We start from the raw sequence: 23564 nt of genomic DNA on the forward strand, positions 1-23564 counted from the left end.
TATTTAATCATAATCTAGTGTAATTATCTGCCTACACAGTAATTTAATTAAGTAACTATGTATGTGTATGTTCCGGTAAAAATAGATATTGCGGCATTTTCCGGTAAATGTGCATTTTGCCTCCTCGTTTGGGTAATGTGCATTCAACTAGAATTTACAATTTGAAAGAAGGGAAATAAATGTACATTGAATTCACAATGACCATGTCGTTTTGGTAAATGTGAGCATATGCGCACCACTACAACTTTTTTTTTTTTTCGGGTTGGGGGCCGAACCTCCTACGAGGTCCCCGCGCCTAGGTGGCACCACTACAACTTAACCTTTTTTTGTTTTTTTTTTCGGGGGGAAATCCTCGTGGACTACCTCCGCCTGGGGAAAAGCGGAGGGGCGTGCCGGACTCCTACCGGCTAAAACCACCCCGGTGTCCACCCACACCTGCGCGCAGGGCCGCGGGAATCCAAATTCTTCCGCAGCCCCACACCAGTGCTGGCCCGGTCTGTCCAGGCCTCGTCTCCTGCACGGGGTAGTGAGGCGTTCAGCTACTCTGTGCATCGCCTCAGAGGCACGCGCCGACACCCGCACGCGCCTCCGTCTCAGATCCATCGAATAGGGGGCGAGGGCTTTCCCAAGTCCCTCGCCCCTGGACCCATTCATGGGGGGCGGAAAAGGGCGTTGTCCGCCCTTGTCCTACGCCCGGTGCGCCTTCTGCGGCCGGGGAAGGGAGTCGAGATCTCCCTCTCCCGTTCTGCAGTTTCCTTCTGCGACATCACGTCCTCGCAGAAGGACACCACCGCGTCCCACGACTCTGCGCTGCCGACCATCCTCCGCACTACGGCCGGCAGCGACAGATCGCTTCCTACTTCATTTGTGAGGACACGGCGCTGCTCCTCCCAAGCTACACACTCGGCGAGCGTGTGTTGCGCCGTGTCCTCCCCGCAGTGGCTACAACCTAACCTAACCTAACCTCCGACATATTATAAAATATGCAAAGAAAAGTATGTTTCGTTTGTCATTTACATTTTTTAATTAAAATAGTTTTCGTTATTAAAGCCTTTTGTATTATGTTTATTTAAATAAATATTTTTTTACTGCAACAACATTATTATTTGTATTCCAACTTTTCATAAAACATGAAGGTAAGAGAATAGGTACCTTTACCAAAACGAGAAGGCCAGAGTATACATTTGCCGGGAAATGTACATATACATTATATTCAGTTCACATATACCTAACTTTTTGGCAAATGTGCACGTTTACCGGTAAAAGTGCACATTTCCCAAGAGGACATTTACCGTAATATATACCTACTATGTACAAAATAGTTTAACAATAAATAGACAAGATTTTGTTTGCAACATGTACATAGTTCTTGTTCTTTTTATTTGCTGTTATTTAAACTAAATATTTACAATGTAAATAAAAGGATCTGAAATGTATACGATGCGACGAAACAACTGTTTAACAATTATATAATCAAAGAAGCTAATATTCTGATTATTTTTTTATATTTTTTCGATTCAACTTCGAATCATCGGGGCTTAACAAATTTTACTATAATTATTGGACATTAGCGGTGATGGAAGCATAGTGAAGCCGATGTTTTTGACTTTATTCTTTCTTACATGACTGAACGAGCTCACCGCACAACTGGTTAAGGTCCCCATTACACATCCCAACATGAATGCCGCCACTAAGCTTATGATATGCTTTGCGGCAGCAATTAGGAGGATGGTGGTATCTACCCGCAGAGGCTTCCTGTCCGGCCGCCTAAAGGTTGGCGATCGAAGTATGCTGTTATAATATATATGTATGTACTCATCGAGCCCTTCGTCGCAAGCGACGAGTTCGACGAGAACGACCGGTTATAATATATGAAGAATGCCGCTGCCCATTCTCCGACGAACCCCTTAGTCGCCTTGACCGATACCCCCTGGAAGAGATGAGATCACATAGCGATTCGAAAACGGTTGACTTGGAAAGAGTCAAAGAGAAGAATTTATTCCTGAACATAATTTTAGGTTTAGATATTTTCCGCGATCATCCTGAACATTTTTTCAAGCATTCGCTATGGATTCGCTTTTGCATTTAGCTGTATAATATTATTTATCTTTATTTTAGTTCATTATGTTCACTACATACCCAAGATCAAGTTGACTCGCTTACCCATTTTCGGCAGTTTCTTTTATCCTCGTTGTGCGATCATTTTTTTTGTGTGTAATTGAATTTTAAACTAATGGACGTTTGTTTACTCAGGTTCTAAATAACGCCATAGATTAGATTCTCGGTTGGTGCGTTTTTCTTTGTAATGTAACAAGGGATAAGTAAGTCAACAATAAGGCGTTTGTTATACGTACAACATAGCTCTCAGAGCGACAATCATTATCACAAACAATCAACAACCCCACCGACGGGCGCGGGCATCCGCTTATCGACAATAATTGTGATTCCACGTTCACAGAGTCGCAAGCGTGCCGTTTCGCCGGCAGCGTATTCGATTATCGCAGCCTAAGCGAGCGAGTCGCGATATAACTTTCTTCGAACATCAAGTTAGTGTTTAAAGTGTTTTAAAAAAAAAACAAATAAAATAAAAATATGTAAGTTTTGTTTATTTAATTTTACATTATTAATCGGCTCATATAATTATGAATAATGAAAAAAATAAAGATCATAAAATTTATATTGTGTAAAAATACTACAAAAATGTACGTTGTATGTCTAAATATTATTATTAATTTTTCTGTTATATTATCAAAATTACTTGAATAATTAATTCCCAACAGGGCTATATAATTTTACTGAGAAAATGATATTTTATTTTAGAAATAATATTAATTATATCATATGTATAAATTGAATTTGAATGTTTCAAAACTGCTGAAACCTTTAGTTGACATAACTTATTCATGACTGCAAAATGTTTTTCGAGATAAAAATATCATAAACTTTTATGTAAAAAAATGTAACTCTCATTGAATGTGACTAAAACGATTTTCGGAAAAGTTACCGATTTTTTTCTGTTGAAATTGTTTCTTCTGTTATATTATATTGTACTATTTATCTATATTCATAACAAATATATCGTAAAGTCATGCAATCTTACGCGACGAACTTAGATTAATATCTTATTGAGTTTTAAAACTCTCGATTGAAAGTCAAACAATAAGTGTAAGGAAATTTTTACACTCCGGTTGGTCGGAGTCGAATTTTCCATAACTAGAAACAATTTTAATACTTTGCCATACAAGTTTTAAAATTGCAATAATCATTACGAAAAGTTTTTTTTTTTTTATAATATTTCATCGTACTTTATTTTGCTTTAAAATAATCTATGGCGTTCTGTGTGTATTATTTCGGGCTATGTGTATTGGTCATTCATACATTGCTTGGGCTATTTAATTTTTGTTTCCCATAATTATTACTTATTTTATTAACGAGATGATTCAGCATGGTCGTTTAAGTTACAAAACAATTCGGTATCTGCCATTAATATCATTAATCTGACTTATGAATGAATCGTACGAACAATTATTTCAAGAAATCTTTCATTTATGTAACTTTCGAAAGATAACATCCGGACCTTCGCGCGCCTGTGAAATATCTTTCTTTTGTAATCGTTTTTCTAGAATTATCTCTCTTTATCTCACACATTACATAATGGGTGTTCGTAATGTTTATATTTTTTCTACAGAATGTTCGCTGATGTTGGGCAAAGTGTTAAATTAATTATAACAAAATCTGTCATTTAAGTCATCATTTATATAATATTTATTCTATTTAAAAAATTATACGTTGCTTAAGTTATTTTCTTAAGCTCGATGATCGACTGCCAGTAACACAAGTAATATAAATTTGTGCAAAACTAAAACGAAATAACAGTGCAAAGGTTTTAAAAACGCAAGCGCAAAAACGCACGCTCTAACGATTTTTTTTTTGTTTAAGGTAATTGATTCCTGTTAATTAAAAATTTAAACATCTATTTCTCTCTATTTCAACTTAAGCGCATACCTATTCAATCGTGATCGTGGTTAGTAGCGGTGATTTTTAGAGCGTTGGCTTTGCAATCGGTGCAATTAAGTTGTACCGTAATAATTCTAATTACATTTAAATAAAATTGGAGTGTCTGTTTGTAATATTCAAATAGCCTTTTTACTACATGCATCTCAATATATATACGGTACATACACCAAAATAACATTTTTTACAATTTTTATCGGTCTGTCTGTCTCTCTGTCTGTCTGTCTGTTTGTTCCGGCTAATCTCTGGAACGGCTGGACCGATTTTGACGGGACTTTCACTGATAGGTAGCTGATGATATAAGGAGTAACTTAGGCTACTTTTTTAACCTAGCTTCGTCACGCGGCTTCACCCGCAGTACGACAATAACACAACGACGGGTAACATCGCGGGACCCAGCTATCAATAAGAACATTTAATATTTTCGAAGCGAACCGAGGGCGGGTCGCTAGTGTTAAATAATTATGGTGCATGTTAAATAATAAATAATTTTAAAGTAGTTTCTACAAATCAAGTCAAAATTTAATGTTCACTTTGTAATTTCATGATAATGTTATCAATAATATTATTTTAATCGCGTTGGTCTGTTTATCTTTGTTTTTTTTTCTTTTATCAAAATACGTATTTCAAACGCCCAAGCGTGTGTGGGATGTGTGGATTAATTATTCTACTATTTATCATCTATTATCTATCCTCGGGTCAAACTTCAAAGGTATAAGAAGCCAACACGATTATTACTTTAAATTTATGAAATTCAGTTATACAATTTATTTGTTAATTGTTAGCATCTATTGTTTTTGGTTCAAATATATTAAGAAACATTATTGAATTCTGTTCCGCGTGAATATTAATTACAATAATATAAATAGAAATTAATGTAAATATATTTATATGCATTTAAATATTTGGTTTAATCTACATAAAATTAAAATTTTGATATTCAAAGGTTTATTAAGTAGGTAATATTTACCACATGCATGTATTTCAATCTCAAATTCAATAAATGGTTTTCTTTTATGGGACACAGATTAGTTCTTTAGAGATTTGTCGTAGCAGGAATATATTCTCTTTGATGCGAGTATCTAATATTGTCTAAAGCGTAGCATTCGAGCAGCATGTTTTAAGAGAATTCTTTCTACTCTACATAGTATCCGAAGCTGCATCAGTTACTAGGCATAATATACAGTGTCCCGTTAGAATTTTTATCAGGTCCTTTCACTAAATGAGGGTCTAATTAAAAGTTTCTCGGTCATCGAGTCCTTTCACCTTCCGCATGTAAATGCAATGCATTCCTTTTGAATACTCGTCCAAGAGTTTTATTCAGACTAGTTACTAAAGTGACAGTCTTGCTTTTGTTTACATTTCCCTGTTCAGACGGAGCAGTTTAAAGATTAAAGATAGCAGCTTGAAGAAGAAGTCTAAACTTTTCTAGGTAAAGTTAGTACCCTCAGTCCTGTAGTTCGTCAACCTGACAAAATCATGTGATTCATTAGATATCTCATTAGATGAAGTCTCGTACGTGTTTGCGGCACGTCTTTATACGCAAGAACATTCCTTCCCGTATTAGGCATGGTAACTTCATTCTCGCCATCAAAATCTTAGGCTAGCTCAAGCCTTGTGCCGCGAAGGTCAAGTACCTAGGCGTCACCTTTGACAGAGGCATGACATTCCGTCCCCATACTAAAACAGACCGTGATCGATCCGGTTTTCTAATCGGTCGTCTCAACCCTAGGACCTACAATCTACATACAAGCGAAGTTAATTTGCCATTCGTAACAAGGCCTCTATAAAACTGCATACGTTCCGTCATAACCTATTCCACTTCGATAAAGCGGCACGACACGAGAACCCTCTCATCGTGGCCGCCGGTAACTACATTCCCGATCCTGCGGACAGAATGGAAAGCAGTCGACGTCGCCCAAAACACGTCATCTCGGATCCTCCCGATCCACTAACGGTGCTTTTAGGTACTTCAAGCACCGGTCACCGTTCTCGTCGAACCCGTCGCTTGCGACGAAGGGCTCGACGAGTAAATTAACTCTCAGACACAGCCCACTGAGTTTCTCGCCGGATCTTCTCAGTGGGTCGCGTTTCCGATCCGGTGGTAGATTCTGCGAAGCACGACTCTTGCTGGGGTTCGTGTTAGCAACATCGTCAGGTTTGAGCCCCGTGAGCTCACCTACTAAAGTTAGGCTACGCTGAAATAGCCGCTAGGGCTATCAGCTTAGGTAGGAAAAAAAAAAAAAAAAAAAAAAAAAACATAACCTATTTTTTATTTATTATATATTTATTTATTGTTAACATAGAAGTAGAAACACAATCATAATTTGCATCTGTGCTTGAATTAGGTGATAAAACCTGTATCTCAAGCAGCAGTGCTCCTCGTAGACAGAATACAACAGCTTTACTTCAGATACACAAAAATAGAAAATTATTGGACAAAAATTAATCTGAAATTCATGGATTGCATAAAAGTGACAATATGTGAGCTTAAAATATGTATTAAATGAAAATGCCTATGCAATTGTCCAATGCGGTGGTACAGCAAAGCAAAAATATTGCATTATTATTGCATATGTTCATTTCCAATGTTTAAGCAAAATGTCTAATTAATAAATATAAATTACGTCATTTTCGACCTTAGTATTAATGTTAAAAAGATTAAGAGTATTGGCATGCAACGTATGTTCGCGAAGGTCAAATTTAATGATATTTTATATCATACCTACGTTGTAATTAGGAGGTTTTTCCTTTCAATTCGTCTATGGTTTTTTGTCTTCTTCTTTGTGGTATCGGCCTTTTCAACTAATAAATACATACTTGGATCTATTGTTTAGTGTAATCCAATCCAAAAAAATGGCTCATAGAAGTACACGTACAATACATCGGAAATGTGTAATTTGAATTGTTGCAATAATGAATGCCTAGGTTTCGAAAATTATAACACGATGTTGTTCTTTCATTGTGTTTTGGATTTATAAACGCATGTTCAGCAGGTAGGTACGGTTATGATGTAAAGTAATGATAATTGTCCAAGAATCGATCGCGCTGTGATCGCATGAGTGCAGACTGATACATAAGAACTATAGTACAGGACGTCATACCTATAAGACTACGGATACTTTGAATTCCTTTATATAGATATCTGTTAACAAAACAGACATTATATCGAGGGATGAAAGGCTATTTGGTTGAAGCGACATTTCGCTACGTGACATACCTATAATACGAAATTTTATTTTAATAAAACAGAAAACCGATTTCATAAAAATAAAAAATGATAATTTTATTTTATAGTCAAAGTTAGATATGCTTTATTAGGGAAAACTCAAAAACTGCTGGTCAGATCCTGATAAGATTTTAAGACATTCAAATAGAAAAAAGTATCATCAAAATCGGTTCATCTAGGTACAAGTAAGACGCATAAAAGAATAACATTGAAAACCGCCTCCTTTTTTGAAGTCTGTTAAAACAATATTACAAATGTAATTTACTTTGAACTTTAACCAAGCATGAATTAAAAAAAGATGAAAGTACACTATGAACCCTTTCCCGTGCATTCAAACGCACACTTATTTATATTAGGTATAGGTATCATTACGTAAATAAAGTTTCATTAATGCGACTACATAAAGACTTTTGCTTTTACCGATACATCGTTACGATACAACATACCTACACTTCAGAAACCGAAACGCGAAATTTTTCAATATGAAATCCACTTTTCTTCAAAACTTCTTGTAACTTGTAAAACTTCTTGTAAGTTTTATTTAATTGCATAACGTCAAGCTGTGATTTCTTAATTTATTTAATTCTTTGTTGTAAATATAAATATTATAAAATATCAAAAATATTAGAAAAGGAACAAAATATCAGAAAAATAAAATAAAAGTAAAGTATTAAAACCCAAATTATTAATATTTAAACAATTTGTCTGTACCTAATGGATACATTCTTAGGGTACCTATTTAACTGGTATTCTGAATTTAAAATTACAAAGCAAAGAGAGCGAATTTCTAAAATATATTTGATCATTCTTTTTAGAAAAACAAATTTTTTTTCGAAACCACAATGACGTGTTGTCCATCTAGAAACATGTAATTAAAATGTCATTGCATTTTTCGATTATAATGTCTGCCCTATCCTTCCTCATCGAATGCATGACTGCTTTGACACATTGCAACATTTCCCGCGCTTACAGCATATCGTAGGAAACGTCAATATGAACACAAATAATCATTAGAGTAGAATGTACCTATGTAACTTTAAGCCATAACCGTCGTATAATACAAGTTATTTTCCTGCGATGTATACAAATTACAAACGGCATTAAATCAAGGCCAGTAGTAAACAATGACCTGAACCACATTAGGGTGGTTACAGCGCCGGGAGCCTCATTACGCTCGCCATAACGGTGATCCATCAATGCCACTATATAATCGTAATTCTAACTATAGTACATTGACGATACATAATACTGCTTGAATTTTTTTGGATATTTGTTTATATAGAAAAATAAACTAAAATATCTTGAAAATGACTCAACCGATTTGGATGATTTGTTTTCAGGGTATTTGTATTTGTCGGAAAAAAGTTTTGTTTTTAGGAAATTCTATGGGAATGAATCTATACTAATATATAAATCTGCAGTAGTTTTCACGGATGTTACGTTATAACTACCGAACCATGCATCCGATTGACTTGAAACTTGGTATCCATGTAGAAAATACATGTACTTAATGGATAGGCTAATATTTATATGAGTGTTGGACTCCCTACACCAGTTGCGGGGGTGTTAATGATGAGAATCTTTGTGGGGATGAGAAATAATAATGTTAATTTTAAATGGCCAGAGAAGTGGACGGGTACAGCTAGTATGCAATGTGTGTATAAATATACAAATAAATAAAAGCGAAGCGTCTACAGTGAAATGTATGTATAATAAAAATGTATGTATGTATAATATGTTTTTTTTTTATTGCTTAGATGTGTGGACGAGCTCACCTGGTGTTAAGTAGTTACTGGAGCCCATAGACATCTACAACGTAAATGCGCCACCCACCTTGAGATATAAGTTCTAAGGGTCTCAGTATAGTTACAACGGCTGCCCCACCCTTCAAACCGAAACGCATTACTGCTTCACGGCAGAAATAGGCAGGGTGGTGGTACCTATCCGCGCGGACTCACAAGAGGTCCTACCACCAGTAAAAGCAAACCAGTATAATATGTATAATCGTATAATCCCTTATACTTAAATTTACAAATTAACGTTTTCTGTAAATCCTAAAATATAGAAATGCATCAGATTGTCGACAAAAACAACGATTATCTCTATGTTTTGACTTTTTATTTTTCTATTTTAAGACATCCGACGAACCTGTTTACGAGCGAACAAAAAAGCATGCATAAAAGACGCACGTACCTGAATAAGAAAGATTCTGATTTTAATAATTGCTCACTGCTTAATACATTGAACTTTTTTTAAATTTCAACTACGGAGCTAAATGAACTTCTGTTGGGGCGGTCGCGCTGTTTAAAGTTTACGAAATATGTAGGTACGTTGACATACATTTTGCGATTTTACTCAATCATTTTACAGCCAATTGTGTACGTCTACATTGCGTAGTCTTGACTAATATTATTTCGATAATTAAAAATCAATAACTTAGTGAACCTCGAAAAGAGTTGTATTTGAATTGTACTTTTACGTAAATTCACAATTTTTTTACTGGTGAGGGCATCCGCATCCTGGCAGGGTCGCCATGAAGAGAGTTTCTAGGTCGAATGAAAACAACTCTCTTGCCTGGGTGTTGGTTTAATACTACTTTATTATTTCAAATTACATGACTTATATGTACTACACTACAGTAGGATCTCTTGTGATTTCGCACGGGTAGGTACCACCACCCTGTCTATTTCTGCCGTGAAGCAGTAATGCGTTTCTGTTTGAAGAGTGGGGCAGCCATTGTAAATATACTGAGACCTTAGAACTTATATCTCAAGGTGGGTAGCGCATTTACGTTGGAGATGTCTATGGGCTCCAGTAACCACTTAAATCCAGGTGGGCTGTGAGCTCGTCCACCCATCTAAGCAATAAAAATTAAAAAAAAATCACGAGGAAAATAGTCGATACGTGGACACTCGTGATAGTAATGAACCGCCATCTCAAAGTCGTTCAGCGAGCTACGTTTGTAGTTTCTCTGAAGAATAAAATCTAAACCGAGGTTAACCGAAATCGCCAGTTAATATTAATCCACCTTTCAATCAATTTAAACAGAATTTAAATTCAGAGCAGATTAAATTCGATAATTTATCGAGGTTTTCATTATGACATTTAGTTTAAAATGTGACATTAAGTTATCTATGTCAGTTAACTAATAATTCAAAATCGCTTTGATTACGATGTAAATAGGTTTTCATGGCGAGCTTTATTACTAAGTCTAGGTCAGTAAGTTTAAATAAGTTTTAATAAATATTAGATGTTATATTTAATAATTTTATAATCGAAAAAAAATATCTGTATAGCATTTTTTTTAAATTTTGTTTCAAAATAATTAATTAAGTACCTAAGACGTGTTCACGAATGACTAGTTTTATAATACTGACGTCATTCGTGAACTTTAAAATTTTGATATCATTATTTTTATTCTGCATTGATTACTGTGAGCTATCACGGGTAACTATACTGAGACCTTAGAACTGATATCTCAAGGTGGGCGGCGCATTTACGTCGTAGATATCTATGGGCTCCAGTAACCACTTAACACCAGGTGGGCTGTGAGCTCGTCCACCCATCTAAGGAATATAAAAAGGTAGGTATGTATAACCACTTGTTGGTATGTATAACCACGAGTTTGGGTGCGAATGTGTATTATCTATGGAACAGTCGATGTATCAAGATGAAAAGAATAAAATGGAATTCCTGATATGAATTTTAATGTCGAGAATACATCAATATATTAATCCTCTGTGTACATAACTAATATTTCTATCAGTTCTCGAATTAATACCGTTCTAAGAAGCCTCATGCTTCAGGATGTTGGTTGGTATTTATGTTAAGTTTTTTTACGCTTAATACCAGATACACGATCTACCCAGCTTCGTACTTCGAACTTGAAATTTTTACGTCCTAACAATAACAATGAGGTAAAAATACCAAAGATAATTGAACTAATAACAATGAGGTAAAAATACCAAACATAATCGAACTTCATATTTACCGATAAAACAGACTAAGTCATGCGATGGAAGTTAAATATTTGTTGAGTGTTTTAAATAGGCGAACAAAAATGCGCAGTTTTACTAAAGCGACATCACCCATTCTGACATATATAATAACTGCCTTATCCGGTTCTCCGAATAAAACTGCTCTGAGGAATTGTTTGAGATGATTCTATCAACTCGTTATTACCATGGCACCGTCCGCTACCAGAGTAGAGTTCATTCATACTACCTGAAGCCACTGCGTTCATCCACAGTGCGTTTCTAGAGATCTTTTTTGCCATGTACCATCCGACTTCGGAATGAGCTCCCCTTCACGGTGTTTCCGAAGCGCTATGAAATGTCCTTCTTTAACCGAGGCTTGTGGAGAGTACTTAAGGGTAGGCAGCGGCTTGGCTCTGCCTCTGGAGTTTCTGCAATCCAACCCATGGCCGACAGTAACCACTCATCATCAGGTGCGTCGTATGCTCGTCCGCCTACAAGGGCAATAAAAAAAACAATGTAAAATTCTTTTTACGTATTTCCCTCTTTCGATCGCGGTAAAGCTGATTTTCAACGATAAGGTCATTCATTACGCGTGTAAATAAATCCCTCTGTTACATTCATTGATAAGGACATTAAAGTCTTACATATATTTTTTTTTATCTTTATCCTACCGTTAGAAGATACCTTAGTAGCACTGGTAGCTTGTAGCAACTGATAGTATATAAAAACAACACATATAATTTTTGTTTATTTTTCTTTATTGCTTAGATGGATAAACGAGCTCACGGCCCATAGACATCTACAACGTAAATGCCGCCACCTATCTTGAGACATGAGTTGTAAGGTCTCACTTTTAACAGTACATCGGCTGCCCGCCCTTCAAACCGAATGCCATTACTGCTTCACGGTAGAAATAGGCAAGGCGGTGGTAGTAGTACCTATCCGTGCAGACTCACAAGTTCTTCTACCACCAGTAATTGCACAAATTATAATTTCGCGGGTTTATTACACGATGTTATTCCTTCACCGTGGAAGTCAATCGTGAACATTTGTTAAGTACTAATATTTCATTGGAAAAATTGGGATCTGCCGGCGGGATTCGAACACCGGTGCATCGCTACATTCGAATACACTGAACGTCTTATCCTTTAGGCCGCGACGACTTCAAAAATATTAAATACTAGCGACCCGCCCTCGCTTCGCTTCGGAAACACTAAAACATACATGAAACAAAAAAAAAAAAAAAGTAGCCTATGTTCATCAGGGACAATGTCGGCTTCTAATGGAAAAAGAATTTTTCAAATCGGTCCAGTAGTTTCGGAGCCTATTCGAAACAAATAAACAAACAAATCTTTCCTCTTTATAATATTAGTATAGATAATTAAATAAAAATATAAATATATTATTTAGTTATTATTTACTTATTTATATAATATTGAAATTATATAATTTATGAAATGATATAATAATATACAATATTATACATACATACGAATGAATAAGGTCACACTCCGCTGCGACCAACGCTGATTGTATTCAAAACATTAATTTATTGAAACAATTTGCAGACGAACTATCGTGGGTACATCGAATTATTATAAAATTTTGAACGCAGAATATTCAATAACAATAACTTTGTAGATTCATTATTATTCCAGTAGTTTTTGCGTCTAGCTAACATATCGATCCATCATCATACTTTCATATCATCTTTCGCATTTATAATATTTGTAGGTTATATTTTTAACCAATCGCTGGTAACCTAGGGAGCTAATTTAGCTAGTTGCCGATGGGCAGGTGAGCTCACGGGCTTTACCTGAGAGAATTTGCTACAACTAAAAAAAGCAGTGCGCGAATCGGAATCACGACTCACTGAGATGATCCGGCGAGAAACTCAGTGGGTCAGCTATCAATAATCATCAATTAATAGAAATCATTCTTTGGATATATTTTTTAAACAAATCACGCACTGTCGTCCAACCCCTATTTAGGATTCCCTGTGTTATGGGTACCAGTGACTGACAAACATACCTTTAAATATATACACATATACAGACAATAAAGACCCAGACATTAGCAAACAAACCTTTTCATCTCACAATGTTTGCCCGATGTGGGAATCGAAGTCACGAGCCTCGGCGCCACAGTCAAAGGCGCTAACTGTTACTCTACTGAGTCAGTCATGTATAGAATTAAACAATGAAAAATGCTATTTACTATAACAACTATCCAGCCTTTTTTAAATACAAATTATCAGTACGGAGTTATCTAATTAACTCCTTTGATTACGATTACATTTATTATGTAACTAGCTGACCCGGCAGACTTCGTAGTGCCTCAATCGATAAATAAAAGACTTATGTATAAAATATACTTAAAACAAACAAAAGGAATCCGTCCGACGGGGGACACATCCTTACGCCTGTTTTTTTTATTGCTCTTGTAGGAGACGAGCATACGGCCCACCTGATGGTGAATGGTTACCGTCTCCCATGGACTTCAGCAATGCCATGGGTAGAGCCAAGCCGCTACCTACCTGCTGTTTGGTGTGAAATGCTTATCATATATTAAAAACTAATTCTAAAAATTATTCGTAAAACTAAAAATAAATTTTGGATATTACATTAAATATATATATATTATATTACACATATTACTTGTATTATTATTAATAATACAAAATAATATGCCGTCCGAATTCAAATAGGATTATTGGAACCAATTTTCAAGCTTTGATAGAACACTAGAACCTAGTTTTTATTTTTTAATTTATATTATTTTTAGTTTTACGAATAATTTTTAGAATTAGTTTTTAATTCTTATATAAATAATTTGGCACATTAAAATATTAAATAATAAATATTGTAACCATTTATATCAATCGAATTTTAATGGTCAAGATCATTGTGTCTAGGTCTAATAAAAATGTGGAAATCTAACATTCCGAATTAATGCAGTACGATATAATTTATGCACACGAATTAGCAGAATGTATCTTCTATTATATGTACTAGAGGTCCCGCAGTAGTCGAAATTCGGCTATAATTTATTGGAATTGTAAGTTTGTACACTATTATGATTGTATTTTATACTTCTATAATCACAAATTTCGCCAAGACTGCACTATAAAAAATATTAACAAAGGCAAACCATATTCTATTCTCAATTTGACAACAGACATCAAGAGCAAAAGTTTGACAATAAATAGTATGCATGCGTGTGTGCGTCAAATACATAGTATGTAGTGTGTGTAATGTTTTCTTTATTGATTTAATGTATCTTTTATGAATTATTTTAAAAAAATATTAGCATTGTGCACTTCTTCTCTATGTTCTCTATAAGTGTGGGAAATTTCATACTCCTCCGTCCGCGCAATTTTCGTTATTAACAAAGATCGGTAATAATCTATGACGTAACAGCATGACTCTTTCTTTCTCTTTCACTTTCACATAAGTATCGGTATGTACTTATTGTAACTGACTTGTGTGAAAGTGAAAGATACCTCAGTGAGGTCGCAGCTCGCTTTGTAACGCAATTTTATAATCAGTACTTAACTACTCATGCTTCCTTAAACGAGAAATCATTCTCACAGTCGACTTCTACAAGGCACACAATCTCTAAAAGCACAAATCAACAGAGATAATGTTGGTCGATTTCTATTGTAAACAAGCAGACAAATTTTTTCTTGATAATAATTTTGCGTGAATCTTTTATTATATGTAAAATGTTTATTGGATAATGAACAGCATTACTTTAATGATTTTATTCTATAACTAGCGACCCGCCCTCGCTTCGCTTCGGAAACATTCAATTTTATTATTGACAGCTGAGTTCCGTGATGTTAACCGCAGTTATTGTCGTACCGCGGGTGACGCCGCGGGGCAAAGCTAGTCTAAAAAAGTTACTACTTATATCATCAGCTACCTATCAGTGAAAGTCTCGTCAAAAACGGTCCAGCCGCTCCAGAGATTAGCCGGAACAAACAGGCAGACAGACAGAAATTGTAAAAAATGTTATTTTGGTGTATGTACCGTATATATATTCATATGCATGTAGTAAAAAGCGGTTATTTTTAAATTACAAACAGACACTCCAATTTCATTTATATGTATATATGAATTTTAACTGGCTCGGTGGTGCAGTAGTTTGATTGTTACGCCGAAGTTCGTGAGTTCGATTCCCATATAGGTGAAACAATGTGTGATGACCAGGACTTATTTTCTCTTTGTCTGGGTGGTTTTCATTTTGTGATTGATGGATTACTGGTGGCCCGGAGGCCTTTCAGTTTCACAAGGACAGGTGGGCGAGCAAGAGCTCAGACAGAAGGGGCGGGATTTCATAACAGCTACCCAAGCGCCTCCAAGGAAGACCTAACAGCTCAAGAGTAGCTGCTTCACGAATGAATCCACTACCGGATCGGAATCGCGATCCGCGAAGATCCAGCGAGAAACTCAACGGGCTGAAGTTCAGGTTAAGTTGCAAATCAAACTCTTTTCGGAGCTCCACAAGTAGTGTGTTTATTATATACTATATATGTACATATTTAAATATATATGTTTATCAGTCTGCTGATTATGAGTCTGCTGTTATGGGTATAACACAGGGAATCCTAAATTGAGGCCGGATGACCGTGCGCGATTTGTTATTAAATAAGAAGTTATTATTATTAGTAATATAATAAATTTAGAAGATCATATATCTCTAAAAGAAATGTAAAAATGACGACATCTTGATGCCGTACAACACTAGAACTAGAATCGAAAACAAAATACTAATTTAAACCATTTTTATTAGCCAGTAATTGATATAACAATGGTCTGCATTGCCTCTTTTTTAGCTTTTCACGCTTTTAATCGATGATGATGAACTATTATTTATAATCGTACTAAACGACCAAAGAAAACCCACCTTTATTTGTTTAATAATATCACAGTTTCTTCTAGGGTTATACTGGAAGAAATAATGATAGAAAAGCAAGTTTGATTTCATAGCGCAATCGTTGTTTAATAATTGTGACCCAGATATTTTTTGTCGGCTTGGGCGACGTTGAGCTCGGTTAAAAAAAATAAAAAAAATCAATAACAGTTACCTACAAAAGGAATTCGATAAAGCTTAAACAACAAAACGTTGTAGTAAATTTATTCGTATCATAACGCATCATAAGGGAAGTTGGATGGGCTGGAAGAAAGTCAGCTTAGGTACTTGACTTGAGATGACCGGAATTGTATATTAAGAATCTTGTGATTCAAGGCGCAGTTACAGATTATACTATAGATTATATAAATATACAAATATACGTATATATAAATATACAGATTATACTATTTATGTTTAGTTGATAATTACATCGAGCTTGTAAAAAATATTATGAAGTATATGGATTTACAAGACCCAACACAGGTACGCAATTCGTGGTATTTTCTCTCTCCTAAAATATCATTAAACAAAGACTTCAAATAAATAAGTGCGATTAAAAATCATTACATCGTGTGTTGTTGACCTTATGTATTAGATGCTTGGCGAAATGAAATATTACTTAGTCACATTAGGTAAACTTTGCTTGATTCGTATGCGGACCGCGTTTCCACTCAAAGACGAAGCCTTTGTCCATCGACAGTTATTTATGTGTCACGGATAAACAACAGATGAGTATTGAACTTTGAAGAAAAGTTAAGTAATTGAAAATCGATAATATTCCCACGTCTATCAAACACTTCGAGAGAGCGTTCTTATTGTGTAGTATAATTAAAATTATTTTTAGGGCTTAATCTCACGTTTATTGTTCGGATCCGGGCTTCGTTAAATTTGAACATAATAAAAACGGCCTGTATTTTATGCTCCTTTTTTATGAGTTAAAAATGTGTTCATTTTCCGTTCCGGTAGAAAATAAATTTTTCGTTTCACCTTCGGAAACGCTCTCTGCACACCCTGTATAGTTAGTAAGTGTTTACTTAGAAAGGTTTCGATCGTGATCGCGGTTGTTTTGAAAACATAGCTGCGTGGAACATTATGCAAACAGTTACTATCTAACCAATCAAAGTTAATGGATCAAGAATGTTTATTCAACTGACACGAACCAATATTTGGACCGAAATTATCAATATTGGACAGCGCTGTAAGTCTGATAATTACAAGCGAACATCATTAGTAAGAGGGTATTTCACCCATTTCACCTTTGTGATGTCACACTCTCGCTTTCCACAACTTAAAGCTGAATTGTTGATCCGCCCACAATCTTGAATTATTTTTTTTCCTACCTATGCTGATAGCCTTGAGAGGCTATTTCAGCTTCACCCTAACGTTTGTAGGTGAGCTCGCGGGGCTCAACCGGAGAGTTGCTAACACTGACCCTAGCAAGAGCAGTGCTTCGCAGAATCTACCACCGAATCGGAAACGCGACCCACTGAGAAGATCCGGCGAGAAACTCAGTGGGCTGTGTCTATGGGTTAGTTCGCTCGTCGAGCCCTTCGTCGCAAGCGACGGGTTCGACGAGGACGGTGACCGGTGCTTGTGGTGCCTAAGAGCACCGTTAATGGATCAGGAGGATCCGTAATGACGTGCTTTGGGCGACGTCGACGGCTTACCATTCGGTCTACTGGGTCGGGTATGTAATTTCCAGCGGCTACGATGAGAGGGTTCTCATGTCGTGCCGCCTTCTCAAAATGGCGCAGCGATGCCGACTGTAGATACTTACTGACAGAGTCAAGCTCCAGGTCATCGTGGAGATCCACGTTCCTCAGGAACCATGGTGCTCCGACGGCTATCCTGCAGAATCGGGATTGAATAACCTGAAGGGGCTTCAAGTTGGTGCGGGCTGCGTGAGCGAACACTACGCTTGCATACGTCATAACGGGGCGTATGCAAGTTTTGTAGAGAGTTACCTTATTACGGAGGGACAGTTTGCTTCGCTTGCAAAGCATAGGGTAGAGACGTCCTAATATGAAGGCGGCACGGTCGCGTACCGTTTTAATATGGGGACGGAATGTCATCCCTCTGTCGAGGGTGACGCCTAGGTATTTGACCTGCGAGGCCCACGGTATGGGCTGGCCAAAGAGAGTGACGGGGCTAACGGCGGAGGTGTTTGCGCGCCTATTAGGGAGTGGGATGCTCGAAGTGGTATTCGGAGGGCGACCCCTTTTGAAGAGCACCGCTGTGCTTTTCGTGGGGTTGATGTCGATGCGCCACTTCCGGAACCACTGTCCCATGGTGGCTACTGCGATCTGGAGTCGCCAATGAAGCAGCGACATCTTCCTACACGAGTAGTAGATAGCCGTGTCATCGGCGAAGAGCGCTAGATGGGTCTCCGGAGACCGGGGTATATCATTGATATAGAAACTAAATAATAACGGGGAGAGCGCGGAGCCTTGCGGGACTCCGGCAGTCAGTTGACGGGGACGAGAACGAGTTCCCTCTACTCGATATCGAAACGAACGGTTCGACAAGAAGTCTCGTATGATGAGCACGAGTCTGTCTGGCACTCCCATGTTGTACAGTTTGTAAATTAAACCGTTGTGCCAGACTTTGTCGAACGCCTTCGCGATGTCGAAGAAGAGGGCGCCGGTCGGGATTTGTTGACGCCTATTTAGTCCTATCAGGATGTGCTCCGTGAGGCGGTGCACTTGTTGTACGCACGAGTGTTTAGAGCGGAATCCGAACTGTTCGTCTATGAGAATTTTGTTCGCGGTAACAAATTCCCAGAGGCGTTTCCTAAGGAGCCGTTCGTAAATTTTTCCTATCGTCGGGAGGAGACTAATCGGACGGTAACTAGAAGTTTCGTTTGTCGGTTTGCCCGGCTTATGTATACCGATAACGTCCGCTTCTTTCCACACCGCGGGAAAGATGCAGTGCGTCATAGCGGCATTTAAAATTGTAGCCAACATTGCTATCAGTTGGACTGGCAAGAGTTTTAGCGCGCGGTTGCGGATGCCGTCGGAGCCGGGTGCCTTCCTAGGTTGGAGGTTGTGGATCGCGTCTCTAACTTCGTCAGTGGTAATGGGGGGTAACGCGTCCGAGGGCGGCAGGGAAGCTCTGCGCTCGACCTCCCTGTCGACTAACTCGGTGTGTTCGGGGTCCGCGTGTTGAGTGCTGGTGGTGCACTGCTCTTGCAGTGCATCGGCCAGCAGCTCAGCCTTGTCATCGTCATCGAATGCCGGTGGTTGGCCTGAAGGGCGTACGAGGGGAGGCATAGTAGCGGTAGTTTCGGATTTGAGAGTCCTAGCTAGTCGCCAGTATGCTTGGTGGGAGGGCGCGAGTTGTTCTAAATAACTATGCCAATTATCGTTACGCGCGTCACTTAGGCGGGAGTGGACTTCGCGTTGTAGACGACGCATCCGAATCCGGTTTGAATGCGTGGGAAGACGATCGTAGGCCCGGATTGCCGCGTTCCTAACTCTTAAGAGATTCCTAAGTTCGGAGGACAGTCTGATGCGGTGGAAGCTGTCCTCCACATCGACTTCTTTTGAAGATCTAATGATCGCGGAAGAGATGTGATCGGTAATGATGTTTATGGATTCGACGGTGTCCTCGGGGGATAGATTCGAATCCGGGCCGTAAGGGAAGATTGGCGGAGCGGCTTCGGCTAGGCACGTGCCCAGCTTATTCCAATCCACCATGGTCCTCGTAACAGTGGCTGGGTTGTGAGGGCGACCGAGCTGCATAAGGACAGGTCGGTGGTCTGAGTCGAGCTCTGACAGTGCTTCGATGGAACGTAAGCGCAGAGTTACGTTCCTAAGCAATGCCAGGTCTATAGTGCTCAGACGGAGCGCAATCTTGAATAGCTTTCCACTATCTAAGAAGTTTCCGCCTCCACCGCATCGTTTAGCGCACAAACAAATCGAAGTCGCGTTTTTTTTTCTTTTTCTTAAATTGTTGGACGAGCTCACACAGCCCACCTGGTGTTAAGTGGTTACTGGAGCCCATAGACATCCACAACGTAAATGCGCCACCCACCTTGAGATATAAGTTCTAAGGTCTCAGTATAGTTACAACGGCTGCCCCACCCTTCAAACCGAAACGCATTACTGCTTTCACGGCAGAAATAGGCAGGGCGGTGGTACCCACTAGCGCGGACTCACAAGAGGTCCTACCACCAGTAATTACGCAAATTATAATTTTGCGGGTTTCATTTTTATTACATGATGTTATTCCTTCACCGTGGAAGTCAATCGTGAACATTTGTTGAGTACGTATTTCATTAGAAATAATTGGTACCCGCCTGAGATTCGAACATCGGTGCATCGCTCAACACGAATGCACCGGATGTCTTATCCGTTAGGCCACGACGACTTCAATTGCGTTAGTGATAATTTTAAACAACTTTTGCTATTATAAAAAATCAAATTCGTTAAGGCCGTTTTTCTACCGAGTAATGACACCCGTTCGGCTTAATTTACTTTAACAAATTTAAATCTATATTGATTCAAGTAACGCAAGATAAACATGATCGTATTTGAGTTAGCTCGTAATATGGGTACTCAGTACAACATGTCCCATTAGAATAACCTTACGTGGTTTGAATTGTGAAATTTGATATCATTCTTGTTATCCCGAAAAATGTGACAATTTTTGAATGCCTTAATGTTTGACATTAAATTAATAAAATAATAATATTATAATCTTCTATGAAATAATACTAGACGATGACCTGGAGCTTGACTCAGTCAGTACGTATTTACAGTCGGCATCAATGCGCCACTTTGAGAAAGCGGCACGACACGAAAACCTCTTGTCGTGGCCGCCGGAAATTACATACCTGATGGTAAACAGTCGACGTCGCCCCGTCATTACGGATCTACCCGATCCAATAACAGTTCTTTTAGGTACCTCAGGCACCGGTCACCGCCCTCGCCGAACTCGTCGCTTGCGACGGAGGGCTCGACGAGTAACCTAAGCCATAGATACAGCCCACTAAGTTTCTCACCGGATTTTCTCAGTGGGTCGCGTTTCCGATCCTGTGGTAGACTTTGCGAAGCACTGCTCTTGCTAGGGCCAGTGTTAGTAACACTCCCGGTTTGAGCCCCGTGAGCTCACCTACTCGCCCGGTTACGCTGACATAGCCTCTTAAGGTTATCACGTGGGCTGTGAGCTCATATAGATATCCAAGCATTTTTTTTAATTGTTTTACAAGCATGGCATTCAATATTAACCCCACGTCATGATAGGGCGAGATTATAGTTCGGTGCCCTGTGGTTGATGTATCCATAATATGTATTGTAAATAAAATGTGTAAAATATAAATAAAATGCTTTTTCACGTTGTAGAGCCATATTGTTTGTATTTTTTTAGAAATAAAATTTATTTTCGGGTATTGGAGTAAAAGCTACCGCACTCCTCAAACCTGAAGCATGATTTTCCGGTAGAAATGGGCAGATTGGTGACGCTTACCGCGAGTTCTTTAAACCAGTAGCCAATCGTAAGCAAATTGAATTGTTAGTTTTCAAATATTAGCAACACCGCGAGCCTGTCTTTTTGACACGTTCTTATTAGCTCGGTATGTTTATTTGTATGTATGTAACGGAATCTTTGGACGTCGGTTTCACCGATTATCAGATGTCCAATTAATTGAAAAATTTGCGCACTCATCAAGGAGTGATGCCAACATATTACTTTTATAATTGTGCTCTAATATCAGTATATATTCGATTCGGTTTGCTATTTAGGTGTGTTTTTTATTTATATACTACACATTTTATATTTATTTATTTGTTACATTTATCCATAGACGAAGAGATTAAGACCTATCTGACGTTAAATGGGTACTGGAGCCGATAGATATCACAACGTGAACACCAGCAATCCAACTTGAGATTTGAGGTTAGAGTCACAATTTTACATTTTGTCGCTCGTCTGAAATAAACCAGTCTCCATAACTGGACTCATAAAACTAGACTTCTAGACTAATAAGCAAAATTTAATAATAGATGACGTGTTTTCGTTTTCATTTTGTTCAGTATTTATATATGTAAGATATCGGTAATATATTCTTAATCGAAATTTCTTGCAATTTTTTTTTTATTGCTTGGATGTGTGGACGAGCTCACAGCCCACCTGGTGTTAAGTGGTTACTGGAGCCCATAGACATCTACAACGTAAATGCGCCACACACCTTGATTATGAATATGACGTAGTGTTTCATAGTTTAGAAATGAAAACAGTGGATCATGTCTAATGGGAACAAATTGTTCGTATCCTTCTCGCGGGCCTACTTTAACGATAGTGATATCATTAACCAAACTTATTCTGTCATCTAACATTTTCACCTCAAATTTGAAAGGAATCTATTAATATGATTTATAGTTAAAAAAGAAAATAATGGTGGTATCAACATGAACTGCAAAATCTATATATTAATACGTGAAGCAAAAACTTTGTATCCCTTTTTACGAAAATAGCGCGGACGGAGGAGTATGAAATTTTCCACACTCATATAGAATATAGAGAAGAAGTGCACAATGTTAATATCTTTTTAAATAATACATAAAAGATACATTAAATCAATAAAGAAAACATTACATACACTACATACCATGTATTTGACGCACACACGCATGCATACTATTTATTGTCAAACTTTTGTTCTTGATGTCTGTTGTCAAATTGAGAATAGTTAAATATTGTTGTTGATATTTTTTATAGTGTAGTCTTGGCGAAATTTGTGATTATAGAAGTATGAAATACAATCATAATAGTGTACAAACTTACAATTCCAATTAATTATAGTCGAATTTCGACTACTGCGGGACCTCTAGTACAGATTATTTCATGAAAACTAAAACTGTATAAGTATAATTCATAAGAAATATCTAGTTTATTTATACTTAGATTTAATTAACACCTACCTAATAAGCAAATACTTAACCCGGAATTTATTTTAAGTCTGCTTCCTGATAATTGATTTAGCACGCTCAATATTATTTTGGCATTTAAATTCTATTCACGTTTTTGATCTTTTTTTTTCATTTTTGCACGGATATGTCGCTGTTTTGATGTAAAGTCCACACAATGAATTTTACGTTATGTTTTTTCGATGTCAGTTGTATCCTCGACTGCAAATTTATCATCTAAAACAATTGTTTTTGATGCGTTATTCGATATTGATTTCATTGTTATTTTCATCAAGATAATGTTTATAAGGTTAAGGTTATGCAACGCAGTCATGCAAATTCATATGCATTCATATGTTCAAACATATTTTATGCAAATCTTACATTCGAAACTGTTCTCGTATCTCGTTGTGTTTTGATTTTCCGCTTTGATATAATTTATTTCAAATGTCAACCGTTACTCGTACTGTAGATGATCTCATATGAATGAGATGTCATATTTCCTATCTTTTTTTGTTTTTT

The 23564-nt window shown here is 37.4% G+C and overlaps 1 protein-coding gene and 1 long non-coding RNA gene across 4 annotated transcripts in view; one reads left to right on the plus strand and one right to left on the minus strand.

The window, feature by feature from the left end:
• Positions 1–1343: 1343 nt before the first annotated feature.
• On the minus strand, positions 1344–2305 carry LOC134198749 (uncharacterized). Its single transcript, XR_009972918.1, has 2 exons — positions 2164–2305; positions 1344–1930 (listed from the first exon to the last, which is right to left on the minus strand). It is a non-coding gene; the product is annotated as an uncharacterized LOC134198749 (long non-coding RNA).
• Positions 2306–2457: 152 nt separating this feature from the next.
• Positions 2458–23564, plus strand: part of Fatp (fatty acid transport protein) — a 51715-nt gene continuing 30608 nt past the window's right edge. The window contains exons 1-2 of one of the 3 annotated variants that reach the window (XM_062677070.1): positions 2458–2594; positions 3940–4024. The gene's annotated coding sequence lies outside the window, so the exon portion shown is untranslated. 3 annotated transcript variants of the gene reach the window in all.

The sequence above is a fragment of the Bombyx mori genome, chromosome 4 (assembly GCF_030269925.1).
Source record: "Bombyx mori chromosome 4, ASM3026992v2".
NCBI lineage: Eukaryota > Metazoa > Arthropoda > Insecta > Lepidoptera > Bombycidae > Bombyx > Bombyx mori.